At 41.9% G+C, this 19,035-nt stretch overlaps 1 long non-coding RNA gene across 1 annotated transcript; it reads right to left on the bottom strand.

The window, feature by feature from the left end:
- Nucleotides 1-2,583: 2,583 nt before the first annotated feature.
- Nucleotides 2,584-3,721, bottom strand: LOC140508479 (uncharacterized). Its single transcript, XR_011968451.1, has 3 exons — nucleotides 3,621-3,721; nucleotides 3,288-3,362; nucleotides 2,584-2,906 (listed from the first exon to the last, which is right to left on the bottom strand). It is a non-coding gene; the product is annotated as an uncharacterized lncRNA (long non-coding RNA).
- Nucleotides 3,722-19,035: the final 15,314 nt, after the last annotated feature.

Genomic DNA, 19,035 nt, shown 5'->3' with positions numbered 1-19,035 from the left:
ATGATTCACTTCCACTCCATAATCATTCATCACAGCCTGGATCTCATCTCATGCCACTACTTCACACTAATACATTCCAAACTGGACAGCTCCATTTTCTGGCCCAACTTCTTTCATGATCTAACATCTTCTTCTCCAACATCCACTTTATGTGTTCAGCCTCCTCACAGATACACTGATTCCCTCTCTGACACCCACAATTCACACAAAAAAAGCAGCATACTTTTAATTATACTACACTTCTTCAATGGCAATATTTTTAATTTTAAGGAATCTGTAGACCGATCTCCTGGAGTCTATGAATTTGAATTAGAAAAAAATCTTTATTCTCACGTATCTGTAATTGATATTTGGTATTTCCCTGAATCATAAGTTAAAACAAAGAAAACAAGAGAAGGGCTGAGAAGGGCTCTTTTGGTTGCAGTGAAAGGGGCCTATGACCCAAAAAAAGGTTAATAACTTCTTTTCTATAACCTGGTGTCCATGGTTGGCTACTTTACATATGTTTAACATTTATACTTTACATACGCTTCTACTTTAATTACAACAATGCCTATTTCACTAAGTTGTAACGCTGGGTTCCTCCTACTGCTCTCTAAATCATCTAGGTCCTGGGCAGAAAAAAAAAAAGGATGGAATAAAACACATACCAAAAAGGCCTGTCCCATTACAAATTCACATTACTGTTTTCACTAATCTGCACTACATGAACTTAGTCTCTCACTTAAACCCTAACCCACTTCATAAATAAGTTGTTCTCTCTCCTCAAAGGTCCAATTCCAATTCCAGCACAGATGATCTCCTAATAATCAGCATCTCCTAATAATCTCTTCTCAACACACTCCCTTCATTGACCACAGAAATCTGCTTTCTGTGCATAGTGTTGTATAGAATATTGTCTTTTCTAGTAAATTGGGAAAGAATTTTTACAGCTAAGCTCGGGGATAAAGGCCTCATTTCTAGAATATATAGAGAACTGACTCAAATATATAATCATACAAGTCACTCCCCAATTGATAAATGGTCAAAGGATATGAACAGGCAATTTTCGGAAGAAGAAATTAAAGATATCTATAATCATATAAAAAATGCTCCAAATCACTGTTGATTAGAGAGATGCAAATCAAAACAACTTTGAGGTACCACATCACACCTATAAGACTGGAAAACATGACAGAACAAGAAAATGATAAATGCTGGAGAGGATGTGGGAGAGTTGGAACACTAATTCATTGTTGGTGAAGCTGCGAGCACATCCAACCATTCTGGAGAGCAATTTGGAACTATGCCCAAAGGGCTACAAAAATGTGCATACCCTTTGACCCAGCAATACCGCTACTAGGACTGTATCCCCAAGAGATCATAAAAATGGGAAAGGGTCCCACATGTACAAAAATATTTATAGCAGCACTCTTTGTAGTTGCCAAAAACTGGAAGTCAAGGGGATGTCCATCAATTGGAGAATGGCTGAATAAATTATGGTATATGAATGTAATGGAGTACTATTGTGCCATAAGAAATGAGGAACAAGAAGACTTCAGAGAGGCCTGGAAGGACTTATATGACCTGATGCTGAGTGAAAGGAGCAGAACCAGGAGAACTTTGTGCACAGCAACGACCACAGTGTGCGAGAGTTTTTTCTGGTAGACTTGGAATTTTGTAATAACGCAAGAACTTCTTTAAAAAAAAAATCCCAATGGTGGTTCTCTAAGGCAAAATGCCTTCCACACTCAGAGAAAGAAATATGGAAGTCATTCGCAGAATGTAGCAGACCATGTTTGTGTATGTGTTTGTGTATCATGTTTTGATTTGTTATATGATTTCTTCCATTTATTTTAGTCCGACTACATAGCATGACTATAGTGAAAATATACTCAATAGGAAAGTATATGTAGAACCTATACAGAACTGTATGCAGTCGTGGGGAGGGAGGGGGGTAGTGGGGAGTAGGTGGGGGGGGATAAAATCTCAATTGCATGGCAGTGATTGTTAAACATTAAAAAAAAATTAAAAAAATAAAATAAAATGAGATTGATAAAAAAGAAAAAAAAGAATATTGTCTTTTCTCAACAGACCACAGATTTCACAATTTGCCTTCTCATATTTCTCTCCAGATGGGGTATCTTGCTTCCAATGCCCAGGTAAAGGGTAGGCTCTTTGCAGAAGTGGAAATGAAATCTTTTTGGAGGGTACTTTATTCTTCTCCACAATCTGAATTTACCTCTTGATATTCCTCAGCAGGAAAGGCCTTCCACAGTCAGTCCAGAGTCCACACTGGCGCCAAAAGATGAAATGTTAACTCCCGTCTTCCTAGGTAATCAAAACCTACCAATCCTAGCTGGTTATTTCCAGGGCATGACTCACAGAAACCTTTGAGAAGCCTTTGCAGCTTATGTGAACCCAACTAACATCAATCTCTGAACTCATATAATACTTAGTTCCTTTAATATTCCCCCAAAACACTGGAAAATGCATGAGTAATGCATATTAAACAGTTGGTCTTAGCCTGATCTTCACAGCATGACTGAAAATTCTTTATAGTGTGATGTTTAAAAAAGTTCAAGAGACATAATTCCTGGGTAATTTAATCATTTTATTAAAAAACCAGCATGTTTATTAATAAAAGGATGGTCATTTGGCCATCTTTCTTAGACCAAAGACCCCTCATGAGGGTGGGATTACAGTTGGTATGCTCTTGGGAGTAGGTATTCCTCAAGGTGGCAATCAACTCTGATTGGTCAACAATTCATAAGAAAATGAATATTACAATAAGAGGGTGGGCTAAAATTACAACGAGAGTCTTGGAGTGCTGTTACTTGGGTCACCCAAATCTTGGTAAAAGACACTTAGTAATTTCCATATCACCTGGCTGACAAGAAGGAGGATCCACATTTCCCCATACCTGTCTGAGCAAACACAATGCACTTATTAGCCCAAGTTATCATTTCTTTTACTGTCTCAGATCTTGGCCTGGGTAAAGCTGTGCCTAAGATTTCCCACACTGGTTGATGTCTGGATGACGAAGTAGAAAAGGGGAAAAACCTTGTCCTAATACGTTAATTACTGGTACCAGCGAGAAACAGTCCTTGCTCACAAGAGGAGTGGACTAGCGTCTACACTTGTGTAACGTTCTCCGTAGCATCCAGCTTGGTACTCGGCACTTAGCAGACGTGGGTATGGATGGCGCATCACGGCTCGAGGGTTTGGGGGCTGGGTGCGGGAGGGGACAGACACTTTGTACTCTAGAAATCTGTCCATCAGTTCCGTGCCACTGAAACCCAACTCACCTGGAAGGCGGCTCTGGGGACGCCCGGGGACATTCCCTTTCCCTCTTGGAAAACAACAGATCCCTGTCGGTGAATCTGGGAAGGAGAGAGATCCAGCCTGAGCGAGGCCGGCGGCCAGGTCGCGGAGCCGGGATTCTGAGCTGGGAGCTCCCGGGCGGCCGGAGGGTCACCCTGCTCGGGCATGGTTACAAAGGAAGACTCGGGCTCGGAGGAGTCCTCGCTCTCCTCCTCCTCCCCTCAGCTCCTCGCAGCAGGGATGAACGATGGCGGGGGAGGGAGGGGCCAGTGGGAGGAGAGGCGATCCTGGGGGGAGAGGGGCCAGGAGACCCTCACCAGGCTGCGGGCAGAGAGCACAAGGAAGGGAACAGAAGTCTCCGTCGTCAGCGCCGCCTGTTCTCCTGCTCTGGTCGCTCTCCGAGGTGCCTAACGGAAGTCCTACAGCTCCCTGGGCTTGGACTTCTGGGAAATGGAGTTCCGAGCCTGGGGGGGGGGGGGCGGGCTGGGGCTGGAGCGCAGGCTCCCGGGGTTCTCGGGTGTTCCCTTAAGAAGAGATGCGGAGCTCTCCAACTTCCTCTGTTCTGCGTCGTGGCTTGCCTATATTGCTTTAGTATTGTCATTTTTAAAGTTTTCCTTTTCCTTTTTGTTTTTACTCAGAGGTTATTTTTTCATTAGCACTACCCTTCCCGCCCCCTCCCTCCCAGGTAACCAAAACCAATCCACAGACGCTGTATTTGACAGCATGGCCACAGTCTGTACGCACACCTCCATAGCCGTGGTCCCCCACCTGCCAAGCCTAGAGGCCTGTATTGGGCTACCCGAGTCTTCCTTACCTCACCTCCCGAGGTCTTCGGCTGGCCACGCCGGATGCACGTATGAGAGAAAGGACGTTCCAGAGTCAAACAGGGGTTGAGCTTTATTACAGGGTTTCGGTTACAAATGCAGGGAGTCTTCTTTCTTAGGACGAAGAGGGGGAGATTTCCTAAGGAGGCTAAGCTTAAGGGAATGGAAGTAGAAGTACAAGCGGGGAGAGAGGGGGGGAGGGGAGAGAGGAAAGAAAAGAAGCGGAGCCCTACTTTTCTCTTTGGCTCCACACGTGCTAAGCGCTTTTAGGCTTCCTCAATCCTACTTAATCTTCAGCCACACAGTTTGCATCTCAATACCGTGCTGTTAGGTAACTAGGTGTGCTCCAATCCGGGACGACCTCGAGGGCAGGGAGACTCCACCCATCAGGTATCTCCGGGGGAGAGGCGGAAATACCCGAGCTAGCCGAGCTAGCTCGGTCTGACCTTCTCGAACCCCGCTGTTCATGGAGGGCCTCGTAAGACTCTAAGATTTAGAAGTCCCACTTTTACCTGCCCGAGACTGTCCACACGGAATTGAGCTTCCAGTCCCAACACCCACCTCTCCACGGCTAGTGGTGTTTCATTATGTCATTAAAATTCCTGTCTTCAGCTGCCTTTCAGCGTTAATTGTTTTTACTCTTTTAGAGTCATTGTGTATAAAAGTATGCATTTTTAATATATAATCAATGGGTTTCAATCAAGAAGGCTAAACTAAAAAAAAATCAAGGTAGTGGACTCCTTCCCAAACTCCTTGCCATAAAATAACATTGAATCTTCTCCTCATCTCATCAACAATACTGAGGGAAAGTTCAAGAAGCAAAGTTAAATCACTTGGAGAAAAGAAAAGAGCTACATAGTTGGACGGAGCCTTGGATCCTACATGGACCTACATTTGGTGCAAGTTTCCCCTCAGCACCCCCACCCACACTTCCCTGTCTCCCTGCTTTATCAATTGGGGGATGAGGGCTGCTGGGGTTCCTTTTCCTCTTTATCCCACCTTATTGTCCTGAGCTCTTCAGGTCCAGAGGTACTATTGCCCAGTGGACACACCCAGCCAAAGGAGTTCCACAATTATGGGTTTCCAAATGGGAGCCATGTTAAGAAAAGGCCCAGGTCCTCCACACTTCCAAACTAGAGCCCAAACCCCTGAGAGCTGCCTGCCCTCCTAGAAGAGCAAACTCTGAGCAGAGAGGAGTGGAGTTTACCTTCATGTTCTAACCAACTAAAACTCAGGACATTCCCAGTACCCCTTGAACCACCTCAGCTAAGGGTTAAGAAATAGAAAATTAATAGTGAAACAAACTGGACAAACAAGACCCAGGACCAGTCAGGCACAGTAACACAGGGTTTAATCAAATCAAGATGCCAGACTGCTGGGAAAGCCAGGAAAGCTGTCTGGTAGAAGTTAAGATTAAGTTATCAATTTAAGTTAAACTAAGTGGGAGCAGAAAAAAAGATTTCATTAAGATAGAGAGAACATAAAATTGATACGGTTTTGCAGTGTTTTAATGGTTAGTCAAATAAACACTGATTAAGTGCCTACTATGTGTCATTCTTTGAGCTAAGGGCTGTTGATATGAAGAAAGGTAAAAGACAAACCCTGCTCTCATGGTGCTCCCAGTTTAATAGGAGAGACATCATGCAAAGAACCATGAACAAACAGGACAAATGGGAGATAATCAACAGAGGACGAGCACTACAATTAGGGGAGGACTTCAGCCATTATAAGAAAGGCTTCATGAAGAAGGGACTTGAAGGAAGCCAGGAGGGAGAGATGAGGAGGAGGTGAGGTATAAGAACAGAAAGGTAGGTGGGAGCTGCTTGTGAAGGGCCTGAGTATCTGGAATAACAATGATACCCTCAACTATAACAGGTAATTTAGGAAGAGGGGAACATTCAGGAAGAAAGATAATGAGTTCTATTTGGGGCATGTTGAGTTTAAGACGCTTGTGAGACACTGAGTTAAAGATATGCAAGAGGCAGTTGGAGATGCAATACTGGAGATCAGCAGAGAGGTTAGGGCTTAAAACAGTAGATTTGGGAAACATCAGTATAAAAATGATAATTAAATCCACAGGAGCTGATGAGGCCATCAAGGAAGAGGACCTAGGACAGAGCTTTGGAGGATACTCTCTTGGTTAGTTGGCCTGACCTGGGTGACGATCCAGCAAAGAAGACAGAGAAGGAATGTCCAGACAGGTAAGAGAACCAGGAGAGAGTAGGGCCCCAAAACCTGGAGAGAAGTATTGAGGAGGAAGAAGCTGATAGTGACACAAGTTTCAGAGAGAGGAAGGATGAGGATTGGAAAAAGACCATTAGATATGGCAATTAAGAGATCATTTGAGGGGCGAAGCCAAGATGGTTGAGTAGAAAGACACACATAGGCAGGGTCTCCCCACACAGCCCATAAAATACCTGTAGAGAGGGACTCTCAACAAATTTTGGAGCAGCAGAAGTGGAGAACAACAGAGTGGAGCAGATTTCCAGTCCAGGAAGATCTGAAAGGAAATGTTGGTTGCACTGGTCACAGAGTGGAGCCCAGCCCAGCCTTGGCCGGACTTTGAGGAGGGACTCTGGGAGGAGGACACATGGCGGGAGGAATCTCTAGTCACAGTAGCAGCAGTCTGCAGATCCCTCAACCCACAGGAGCCAAAGGTCAGTGATGGAGTTTTTTCAGCTGGCCAGGAAGGGAAAAGGACCTTCCCATAGCTCTGGCAGCAGGCAGCTGCCACAGAGGCCACACAGCAACCTGTACAGCCACTGCCGGCATCCATTGTTGGAGTGTAAAAACTCCTGGGGGCACTGAGGGGCTGAATATTATCTCAGCCCTGTGTAAAGGCACTGAGGGAGCTGGTCTTTGACTCACACTGAATGGTGGCCCTGCCCCCACAGCTTAACTGAAAATCAGCCCCCAGTGCTGACTTGGCAGAACTGGAGACCAGGTGGCTGTGGAGAGGTAACTTCTGGGATTCTGGGCACAAAAATCTCTCTCTGCTCCCAGACCAGTACATGATTGATTGTGCCACCTTGGAGGAACTGAGATCTTACAGATTACCAGAGTACACCCTACTCTTGACAAATGACCCAAAAGTCAAGTGACTGGTTGGGAAAATGCCCAAAAAGGGGGAAAAAAATAAGACTATAGAAGGTTACTTTCTTGGTGAACAGATATCTTCTCCCATCCTTTCAGATGAGGAAGAATAATGCTTACCATCAGGGAAAGATATAAAAGTCAAGGCTTCTGTATCCCAAACATCAAAAATAAATATTCAATGGTCTCAGGCCATGGAAGAGCTCAAAAGGGATATTGAAAATCAAGTAAGAGAGGTGGAAGAAAAATTGGGAAGAGAAATGAGAGAGATGCAAGAGAAGCATGAAAAGTGGGTCAACACCTTGCTAAAGCAGACCCAAAAAAATGCTGAAGAAAATAACACCTTTAAAAATAGGTTAACTCAACTGGCAAAAGAGGTACAAAAAACCAATGAGGAGAAGAATGCTTTAAAAAGCAGAATTAGCCTAATGGAAAAGGAGGTTCAAAAGCTCACTGAAGAAAATAGTTCTTTAAAAATTAGAATGGAACAGGTGGAGGCTAATAACTTTATGAAAAACCAACAAATCACAAAACAAAAGAATGAAAAAATGGAAGATAATGTGAAATATCTCATTGGAAAAACAACTGACCTGGAAAATAGATCCAGGAGACACAATTTAAAAATTATGGGACTACCTGAAAGCCATGATCAGAAAAAGAGCCTAGACATCATCTTTCATGAAATTATCGAGGAAAACTGCCCTGATATTCTAGAAGCAGAGGATGAAATAAATATTCAAGGAATCCACTGATCACCTCCTGAAAGAGATCCAAAAAGAGAAACTCCTAGGAACATTGTGGCCAAATTCCAGAGTTCCCAGGTCAAGGAGAAAATATTGCAAGCAGCTAGAAAGAAACAATTCAAGTACTGTGGAAATATAATCAGGATAACACAAGATCTAGCAGGTTCTACATTAAGGGATTGAAGGGTGTGGAATATTATAATAAAATGCACACTCATTTTTGTATGAAAACCTATCTTACAATACAGGAGAGTGAGGGAGAAGGGGATAAGCGGGGGGGGATGATGGAAAGAAGGGCAATGGGAGGAGAGAGCAATTAGAAGTTAACACTCTTAGGAAAGGACAAGGTCAAAAGAGACAGCAGAAGCAATGGGGGGCAGGATAGGATGGAGGAAAATATAGTTAATCTTACACAACACGACTATTATGGAAGTCATTTGCAAAACTACACAGATATGGGAATGGGTGGGGAGGGAGGGAGGAAAAGAAGCTGAAACTCAAAGTTTTAGGAACAACTGTTGAGTATTGTTCTTGCAACTAGGAAATAAGAAATACAGGTAATGGGGTATAGAAAGTTATCTTGCCTTGCAGGACAAAAGAGAAGATGGGGATAAGGGAAGGGAGGGATGTTAGAAGGGAGGGCAGATTGGTGATAGGGGTAATTAGAATGCTCAGCGTTTTGTGGTTTAGGGAGGGGAGAAATGGGGAACAAATTTGCAACCCCAAATTTTGTGGAAATGAATGTTGAAAACTTGAATAAATTATTTTTAAAAAGAGAGCATTTGTAACTCTGGAGCTGGGTTGAATGATAAAGTCAGAAACTAGATCGTAGAGTTAAGAGGACCGTTCCAGGCTTCTCAAAGAGTTTAGAGACAACAGATATGAAACTAGTGGAAACATATGGATAGAGTGAGGGCAGTGAGGTGGTACTGTGAATAGGGTACTGGCTTTCACTCAGGGAAACCTGAGTTCACTTACTAACTGTGTGACCCTAGCAAGTAACAGTTAGCCTCAGTTTCTTCATCTGTAAAATAAATTGGACAAGGAAATAGCAAGCCACAGATTATTTCCGTAGAGAGATTGTGGTTAAAATGTTCACAACTCCTCAGAAAAGTAATAAGATGGGGTTACAGTAGTCCAGACTCTCCCCACTGGTACTCGACACTCTACCTTCTAAGCTTTTTCTCCCCTATCAATGTGTGTCACTCATCCTCTCCATCTTCCTCCAGCATCAGTCACATTGTATTTCAGAATCTGAAGTCCTTCCACGCTCCTCTTTCCTATCCCTTTTAATTAGCCTTACTGGATTTGTGTCCTCAAGTTGTTTAGAGTTCTTGCAACATTCACCCAGCTCTCTGTGAAAGGTAAAAGATCATATTTAAAAAGCAGATCTGAAGAGCTCTTCAGTTGATCTGATTGTCATCATTGCATTTCTGCTACAGCAGATGTTAGCTGCATCACTGACTGTAGAATTTGGGCACCACTTTGCATCTTGCCTTTCTTCATACTATTAAGGACTCCTGAAAAACCATCAGGATCCTATGTTTTTATTACACCCATCTTGGGTGTAACTTGGGACATCCCAAGTCTCAGGGCTCTGAAAAAGAGGTGGGAAGGAGACATTAAATATATAAGGGGCTGCCAGATACTAGCAGCAGATTATTTTTATACTAGTGGACTCCCAGTGTGTCCATACAAGGACTCAGAGGGCAGACAACCAAGGGAATGGACATCCCTTTCAAAATATCCAAGAAGCAACTGGGATGTAAGGTTGGAACTCAAAGGAGACATGAGTTAGATGTATCAATATGGAAATCATCTGCCTAGAGATAATACTGAACTTGTGAATCTGTTGTACTTTAAACATCTAATGGTGAAGAAAGAAACAGCTGTCTTACAAAGGATAGACATACATCAAGTATCCTTTGGGGAGACCCTGGATGTGAGCCAAACCTGTTTTAAGTAGAAGGCAACTAGGAGGTGTAGAAGATAATATGCTGAAACTTGAGTTAAGAATTGTTGTTCAATTGTTTCCAGGTCTTTGTGACCCCATTTGGGGTTTTCTTTGCAAAGATCCTGGAGGGGTTTGCCATTTCCTTCTCCAGCTCATTTGGAAACTGAGGTAAATAGGTTTAAGCGACTTGCCCAAATTTACACAGCTAAAAAGTGCCTAAGGTCAGATTTGAACTCACAAAAATGAGTCTTTCTGACTCCAGGCCCAGCACTGTATGCCATCTAGCTGCCCAGAGTCAAGAAAACCCAAGTTCAAATCTGTGTAACCCTAGGCAAGTGGCTTAACTTCCACCAGCCTCGATAACCTAAGCTGAAAAATGAGGATAATCATGGCACACAGCTCCCAGGGTTGTTGTGAGTATATAATATAGTATTTGCAAAATGATTCGTAAGCCTTAAGTGTTATATAAATGCCAGTTATTATTTGTTATAACAATTCTGTCTAAAGTTCTGAGACTGGGATGTAAAGTGCCAGAATTCAAGGCGAAAAGCCCAAACACCTTTTTTTAAGGAGTCAGATCTGCCTGGGGAATGAACCTAGACTTTTGAGTGTGAGCCCAGAGTGGAGGTCCCTTTAGTGGGAAAGGAGCGATGCCCTAACCCCTCTGGGCCCAAAAGTGGCTGTTTCATTATTTTCAATACTTTCTTGGTACTTCCTATAGGAAACCATTTCTGATCTACCTACATGTAAATACCCACTCCCTCTTCAAATCATATTTTATGTGCCTATTTAAATGGAGAATCCTCCTTATAAAATGTCCTTTTGCTGCCTCATGACCACTAATCATAGATTTAGAGTTGTGTATTAGTTAGTCCAACCTCTTCCATTTACAGATAAGGAAATTAAGCCCTAACATAGCTCTCCATGGTTACCCAGGTGTAGGAGCTATAACCAGAATTCAAACTGAGGTCCTCTGATTCGATTCCCCTCTCCTCCCACTGTACCATGCTACTATCACCTCTACACAGTTCAGACCTCATCCTTTTTTCTCAGTTCCTTATGCACTTTCAACTGCTACTTGACGTAACAACAAGCATTTACATAGCATTTTAAGGTTTGCAAAGTGCTTTATAAACATTATTTCATTTTATCCCCACAACAACCCTGGGAGATTGGTGCTTTAATTATCTCCATTTTACAGATAAAGAAACTGAGACAGAGGTTGTGATTTATTCAGAGCCATATGACCATTAAATGTCTTGGGTTGGATTTGAACTAGATCTTTCCAATCTATCCACTGCTCCATGTAGCTGCCTCTGCACATCATCTGGATGTCCAAGACACCTGAAACTCAACATGTCCAAAAAAGGAACTCATTACCTTATGCCTTAAATGCCTACTTTTTGGAAGTAAAGTCATCCATGTTTACAACCTAAGAACCTCCCATTAGAATGTGAGCTTGGTGAGTAGATTGTTTTATCCTTTGAACTTGTATCTTTAGCATAGCGCATGGCACATAATAGGTGCTTAATGAATGTTGGTTGATCACTAGAACTTTTTCCATTCAAAGCCCGTATCCATAATTGTCGCTAGCCTTGTCAATTCTATCCTTTCAATATTTCTCACAGCTCTTCTATTCACACACAAGTAAAATGGCATAATATGCTACATTTAAAGAAATAACAGGGCCAAGAAAAAGGAACGGAGAGTTCTGTTTTATAAGACCACATCTGGTATACTGTGTTCAGTTCTAACCACCATATTTTAGAAACTATAAATTAAGGTTCATCTACAAGATAGTGCCCAGGATGGTGAGTAAACCTGAAAATATTTCTTATCAGGATCTGTTAAAACTCCCAGAATAGTGTGGGGAGGTGGGATATATTATGAAAAAACAGACTTTTTTTGCTTGGCCCCAGAGGGCAGAATCAAGAACAATGGTTGCCATGGATGGAAGTTGTGGAAAGAGAGAATAAAGTTTGATGTAAGGAAAAGCCTCGTGACAGTCACAGCTAACTAAATACAGAAGGGACTTTTAAAATAGTGATTCCCCTTCCAAGGAGAGACCTGATGGCCATAATAACATCACCGTCCAGTGAAAAGAAAGACCAATGGTTCAACTTGGTGACATTAGATTCTCTGAAACAGATTCTGTGAATGCCCTTTTGTTGAATAAGGCAGAAGTTGTGACTGAAGACTTTAACCAGTCACTACCTCAAAGAGTTTCTCTCCAGCATAAATTCTACAATGTTAAAGCAAAAGCCATTGCTAAAGATTTTCACAAAATGGTAACAAAGGGTATGGTAACTATATGGATGTCAATCATTATTTCAATTAGAATTGCATAATGTAGTAATTACACTAGAAAGCAGTTATGGAATATATCAGGATTTACTTTTGGCATTTATCAAAACAGTCAACATACTGTAAGTGCAGGTTACTGTAAGCCTGTAGCCTGAAAAACTGATATGATCACAGACCCTAGGAACCTGATTACCAAAGGCACAATGGACCATATTGATAAAATCACTAGTGTACCAGTGGCAACCAGGAACACTATACCATATGCTGTGTGCCTCCTCACCCATGCAGGAGAGACGTTTTTATACCCTCATGGACTTAATGGAAAACTATACACACAGTTGGGTTCTTCCAAGGAGGCTATTTCATACAGGATGGAAGTCTATGCCTGAGTATATAATTCAGGACTTGGGTCTTTCTGTGTTTTTCAACATGAAATTCTCACTAGCTAGCCTTGCACACTGGCTAATTAAGGATTCAGGAGTTCAGGGTATATGGTACATCCCTTCCCTATATTTTTAAGAGAAAGCCAGTAGTTAAAAGAAATACTATTCTGCAATGTAGAAATTTAAACAAGAGAGTAAAACTGAGTAATGCAGTATATGTTTTAAGAAGTTCTAGACACTTCGTCTAAAATGTCATTTCAAGGTGATTCACAATCAGTAAAACTTCTTGTCTCTACAAAGACTTTCTCCCACCTATAAATCCTCTTATGTTATTAAGGCACCAATGTTATCTAAAGAAATTTACAAAATCAATATATTAAGTATTTCTTTCAGGTATGAATTCTTTGCGGTTGAAACACACAAAAAATAAACAAAATGTACAAAAACATCTGCAAAGATGATTCCACTCACCATCAGCACATGGAATGTGTGCATACTTATAGACAACAAAAAGTTCAGTAGACCTGAAAGACGAACTGCTCTTGTTGCCAGAGAACTCAACAGGTTTCTCATCCAAATAGCAGCCCTGAGTGAAACAAGGCTGGCAAATGAAGGCCAACTTACTGAAGTTGAAGCTGGATACACATTTTTCTGGAGTAGGAGCAGTGAAGGGGAGTGTTGTGAAGCTGGCATGGGTTTTGCAATCAAAACTAATCTATGCTATAAGCTGCTATGCCCGCCAAAAGAAGTCACTGACAGGCTCATCACAATGTAATTGCCACAGAAGGAAAACGCCATGCCACCATCATCAGTGCCTATGTTCCTACCATGACAAACCCTGATGAAGTCAAAGAAAAATTTTATAAACACCTAGAAACCCTTATCATCAATGTTCCAAAAGAGGACAAGGTTATCATTCTGGGTGACTTTAATGCTAAAGTAGGCTCAGACTACCAGACTTGGCAGGGAGTCCTAGGGAGGAATGGAGTTGGAGACAGCAACGGCAATGGTCATCTACTGCTGAAGACTTATGTATCTCATGACCTTCTTATAACCAACACTGTCTTCTGTTTACCTAAATGCAATAAAACTTCATGGATGCACTTATGCAGCAAACATTGGCATCTAATAGACTATGTGATTGTAAGGAGAAGAGACAGACAAGATGTGAGAGTGACAAAGGCAATGTGTGGTGCACAGTGCTGGACTGATCATAGACTTATTCTTCCCAAGCTAAATATTCACATTCATCAAAAGTGCTGCCCCCAAGGCAAAATGACCACCAGAAGAATTAATGTCAACAAATTAGAGCTTTTCTCTGAGTGTGAATAGTTTGTGTCTGACTTGGAGGGTAAATTAAGCCAACACACAGTTGGCAACAGTGGAACAGAAAAGGAGTGGGCAACTTTCAGAGATTTGGTGTACAGCACTGCATTTGCTCATATGGGTCAGAAAATTCACGAACACCAAGACTAGTTTGATGAAAATGATGAGGAAATTCAGAAGCTGCCAAATGAAAAACAAGAACTCCACAGGATTTACCAGGATAGTTCATCTACATCTAAGAAAGCAGCATTTAATTTCATCAAAAGCAAAGTACAAGCAGGATTCCAGGTTCAGTAAGAAGGCAGATGAAATTCAGTTTTATGCTGATAGTAATAATTCAAAGACCTTTTATGATTCCTTGAAATCTATTTATGGACCAAAAACCTGTGGTGCATCACAACTACTCAGTGCTGATGGAACCACATTGATTAGTGATAAGGACATGATCCTAGAGAGATGGGCTAAACACTTCCATAGTGTTCTCAACAGACCATCATCAGTCAATGCTGAGGCCACTGAGCATTTATTTCAGGTTTAAGTCAATCCCTTCTTAGCTGAACTTCCAACTGAAGAAGAGGTTTTGAGGGCCATTAGGCTCCTTTCATGTGGTAAAGCACCTGGTGCTGATTCTATTCCAGTTGAGATTTACAAGGTAAGGGAACCATTGCTCATACAAAAGCTGACTGAAATTTTCCAGGTTATATGGAAAGAGGAGGTTATCCCCCAGGAGTTCAAGGATGCCTCCATTGTCCATCTCTATAAAGGTAAAGGGGGCAACAATCACAAGGGCATCTCTCTCTTAGTCATTGCTGGCAAAGTTCTTGCTAGAGTCTTCCTTAACAGGCTGATCCTTCACCTGGAAGATGGTCATATACCTGAGAGCCAGTGTCACTTCAGAAAGGGCTGAGGAACAGTCACTATGGTGTTTGCTGCCTGACAACTCCAGAAGAAATGCCAGGAGCAGAACAGAGGTCTGTATGCAACATTTGTAGATCTGACCAAGGCCTTTGACACTGTTTGTTGTTAGGGCTTATGAAAAATTATGTTAAAATTTGGTTATCCAGAGAAGTTCATCAGTATTGCACATCAATTTCATGATGGTATGATTACCCAGGTGCTGGATAGTGGACAATGTTCTTGTGCCTTCCCAACCAGTGGAGTGAAACAGGGCTGTGTGCTTGCTCCCATGCTTTTTAGCATGATATTTTCAGCCATGATGTCAAATGCTTTCAGTGATGATGAACACAGTATCAAGGTCAACTACTGTACCGATGGCAAGTTCTTCAGTTTGAAAAGACTACAAGTCAAGACCAAAGTGGAGGGAGGGTTGGTGCATGATTTTCAGTTTGCAGATGATTGTGCACTCAATGCAGCCTCTGAAGCTGAGATGCAACAAAAGTATGGATCAATTCTCTGCTGCCTGTGCTCATTTTGGCCTAATAATTAACACCAAGAAAACACAGGTGGAACCTGTATGTGGAACCATTGGTTACAACAAATGGAGAAGTTTTGAATGCTGTGGATAAGTTCACTTACCTTGGTTGTGTACTTTCCAGGGATGTACACATTGACAATGAAGTTGATGTACGCATTGCCAGAGCTAGCTCAGTGTTTGGGAAGCTTCAAGGAAAAGTTTGGGAGAGAAGAGGTATTAGACTGACAACCAAACTGAAAGTCTACAGAGCCATTGTGCTGACCTCATTGTTGTATGCCTGTGAAACACGGACAGTCTACCAGCGCCTTGCCAGGAAAATGAATCACTTCCATTTGAACTGCCTGAGGAAGATTCTGAGGATCATCTGGCAGGATAAGGTACCAGACACTGAAGTCCTTGATCAGGCTGAACTGGTAAGCATTCAAACTATGCTTCAGAGAGCACAACTCTGATGGGCTGGCCACATTGTTTGAATGCAAAATGTACGCTTGCCAAAAAGACTATTTTATGGAGAACTCACATGGGGCAGGTGATCACATGGTGGTCAGAAGAAGCGATACAAGGACGCTCTCAAGGTCTGTCTTAAGAACTTTGAATTTGATTGTGAGACATGGGAGACACTGGCACAGGTTTGATCAGCATGGCTGCTCACATCAGAAAGGGTGCTGTGCTCTATGAGCAGGGCAGAATTGAGACAGTACAAGGTAAATGTAAGATGTGCAAATTTGGAGTATCCTCCCCAAATGTTCACATGGACTATCTGTCCCCAACCTGTGGTAGAGCATTCCGAGCTCATATTGGTCTGATCAGTCACCATGGGACACACTGAAACTTGAGTTTATCATAGTGATGTCATTTTGGTCCTCTTTGAGAACAAAGGACAACAACCAACCACCCAGTTCATGATAGTCTATTGAGAACATTATGGAAGTTGTTCAGCTCGTTTATTTAGGATCATGTCCTTCTCACTAATCAATGTGGCTCTATCAGCTCTAAATAACTGAGATGCATAATAGGTCTTTGACCCATAAATAACCTTCAGGGCATCATAACAGTGCTTTGGCTGGTTTACTGAATGTTATCTGCCTTCATACTTAGCCAAGAATCCTGCATCTCTCTAAGCCTCACTTACACTTTACTTTTGATGGAATCAAATACTTAGATTCAGAACAACTATCCTGTTGGTAAAACCCTGTAGATTTCTTGTTTTTGATTTAATAAATTATGAATTTCCCCCTCATTTTTATCAAACCAGTCCTGATATATGTGAGTATTCTGGCCCAGAGGAGTAAATGTAGTGCTGTGCTTCAAATTTCTGAAAGTTGCCCACTCCTTTTCTGCTCCACTATTGCCAACCCTGTCTCAGCTCAGCTTTTCCTCGAAGTTAGCAACAAACTGTTCAGGCATGGAGAAGCAGTCTAATCTATTGATGGGAAACATTCTGGTAGTTGTCTTGCTTTGGGGCCACTGTTTTTGTTGAATTCAAATGTTTAGCTAGGGGAGGATGTCTATGATCTGTCCAGCACTCTGAGTCATACATCACCTTCCTCTCTCACTTCCCATCTGTAATTTCTCCTTACAACGATAGAGTCTATTAAATGCCAGTATTTTTTGTGAGGGTACAGCCATGAAATCTTATTGTGTTTAGGTAAATGGAAGACAGTGCCAGTGATGAGGTCATGTGATGCACAAGTCTTCAGTAGTGAATGACCATTGCCATATCTGATAGTCTGTCCCTGCTCTGGCATTAAAGTCACCCAGCATTACAAACTTGTCCTTTTTGGGCACATGGATGATAAGGGCCTCCAGGTCTTCATAAAATTTTTCTTTGATCCCCTCATAGTTCATCATGGTAGAAGCATGCCCACTGATGATAGCGGTGTGGCACCTTCCTACAGGTGCCAATTGCATTGTCATGAGCCTCCTTTTGGGAGTATGCAAATTTGTTCATGTGATTAGATTTTATTTCAAAATCTACACTGGTTTCATGGTGCTCCTCATCACAATGACCACTCCAGAAGAAACCTGTATCCAGGTCCAGCTTGCCTTTCACTGGGGGCTGCTATTTGGATGTAATACCTGCTGAGGTCTCTTGCAACAAAATTTATTCATCATGGATTTCATATTGTCCATAAGCCTGCACACCTTCCATGTATAAATGATGAGTGGAATCATCTTCACAAACGTTTTTGTACATTTTCTTTATGTTTCAACTGCAGGGTAGGATCTCTGCCTGCCACAGTAAGTGAGCCAGGGTTAGGATAGGTGATGTCAGATTGGCTAAAACCATAAAAGGTGACAATAATAGATATTGTAGGAGTTGTGAAAAAATTGGAACACTAATACTCTGTTTGTAGATCCAACCATTTTGGAGAGCTATCTGGAATTATGCCCAAAGAATTGTAAAACTGTGTACACCTTTTGCCCCAGCAGTACCACCACTATATCTGTTTCCCAAGGTGATCAGAGAAAAAGGAAAAGAAACCATGTGTTCTAAAATATTTGTAGTGGCTCTCTTTGTGGTGGCAAAGTATTGGAAACTGAGGGGATGTTCATAAATTGGGGAATGGCTAAACAAGTTATGGTATATGATTGGGAAGGAATACTGCCGTGATATAGGAAATAATGAGCAGGTTGATTTTAGAAAAATATGGAAAGACTTTCATGAAATAATAAAGAGTGAAATGAGCAGAATCAAGAGAATGCTGTATACAGTAACAGCAATGGTGCTTGAAGAATAACCATGAATGATTAAGTTATTCTGAGTATTATATCAACTACAAAGACCTTATGAAGGAAGAAGCTGTCCATCTCGAGAAAAATCGATAAATAGAAGTATGCATAGTATGGTTTTATGCACACACACACATACACACATATACACATACATACATACATACATACGTATATAGTCAACTTTTAGTCACAACTCCAGAAAACTTGAGTAGTAACTTATTTTATTACAAGAGATAGCAGAAGACATTCATATCATGTATCCTCTATATAGAGTATGAAGGAACCCAATATTATGCAGGCAAAGCTTTGGGTATTTAAGGACTACAGCAAAAATGTGAGAGGAGAGGAGGGCAATTCCCTTTCACCTGGGGAGTGACACAGGAGGAGAAAGCAAGCAGTATGGGGGAGCTGGAGGGCAGAGGGGTACCAGCCCCACTCTTTCCCTGGAACCACTGGACCATGGAGGTAATAATGTGTAATAAAATAATGTGGAGGTTTGTGGCATAAATAGAAAGAAGGATGAGAAAGATGGAGGAAAGTGTGGAGGGGTGTGAGGGGAAAGAGTAAAGGACAGAGGATGATGCCAAGGAGGTAGCCTGATAATCAAATGTCTTTTCTTATCTGAAAATTCCCAGCTACACAGTTTATCAGTCTGGTGAAGACTGGCTGGTGCCTATCTTATAGTTGACTCAGTTTCAAGGGCACCCAGAGATTTCAGTTAGGTCTGAGAGTTTCAAATTATGTCAGCTCAGGGGACACCACATCATTGGTTCATTTTAGGCCTCCTGTACAGGGTCAAGTGTTTTCAGGAAAGTATGGTAACAAGAAAAATGGTTAAGTTAGCTTCAGGGCCACATTTATTCTCTTAGCTCTGTCTCTATACACACACACACACACACACACACACACACACACACACACACACACACACACA

The sequence above is a fragment of the Notamacropus eugenii genome, chromosome 5, assembly GCF_028372415.1.
Source record: "Notamacropus eugenii isolate mMacEug1 chromosome 5, mMacEug1.pri_v2, whole genome shotgun sequence".
Lineage (NCBI taxonomy): Eukaryota > Metazoa > Chordata > Mammalia > Diprotodontia > Macropodidae > Notamacropus > Notamacropus eugenii.
The sequence above is the reverse complement of the archived record's forward strand: the minus strand, read 5'-3'. Positions and strand labels throughout refer to the sequence as shown.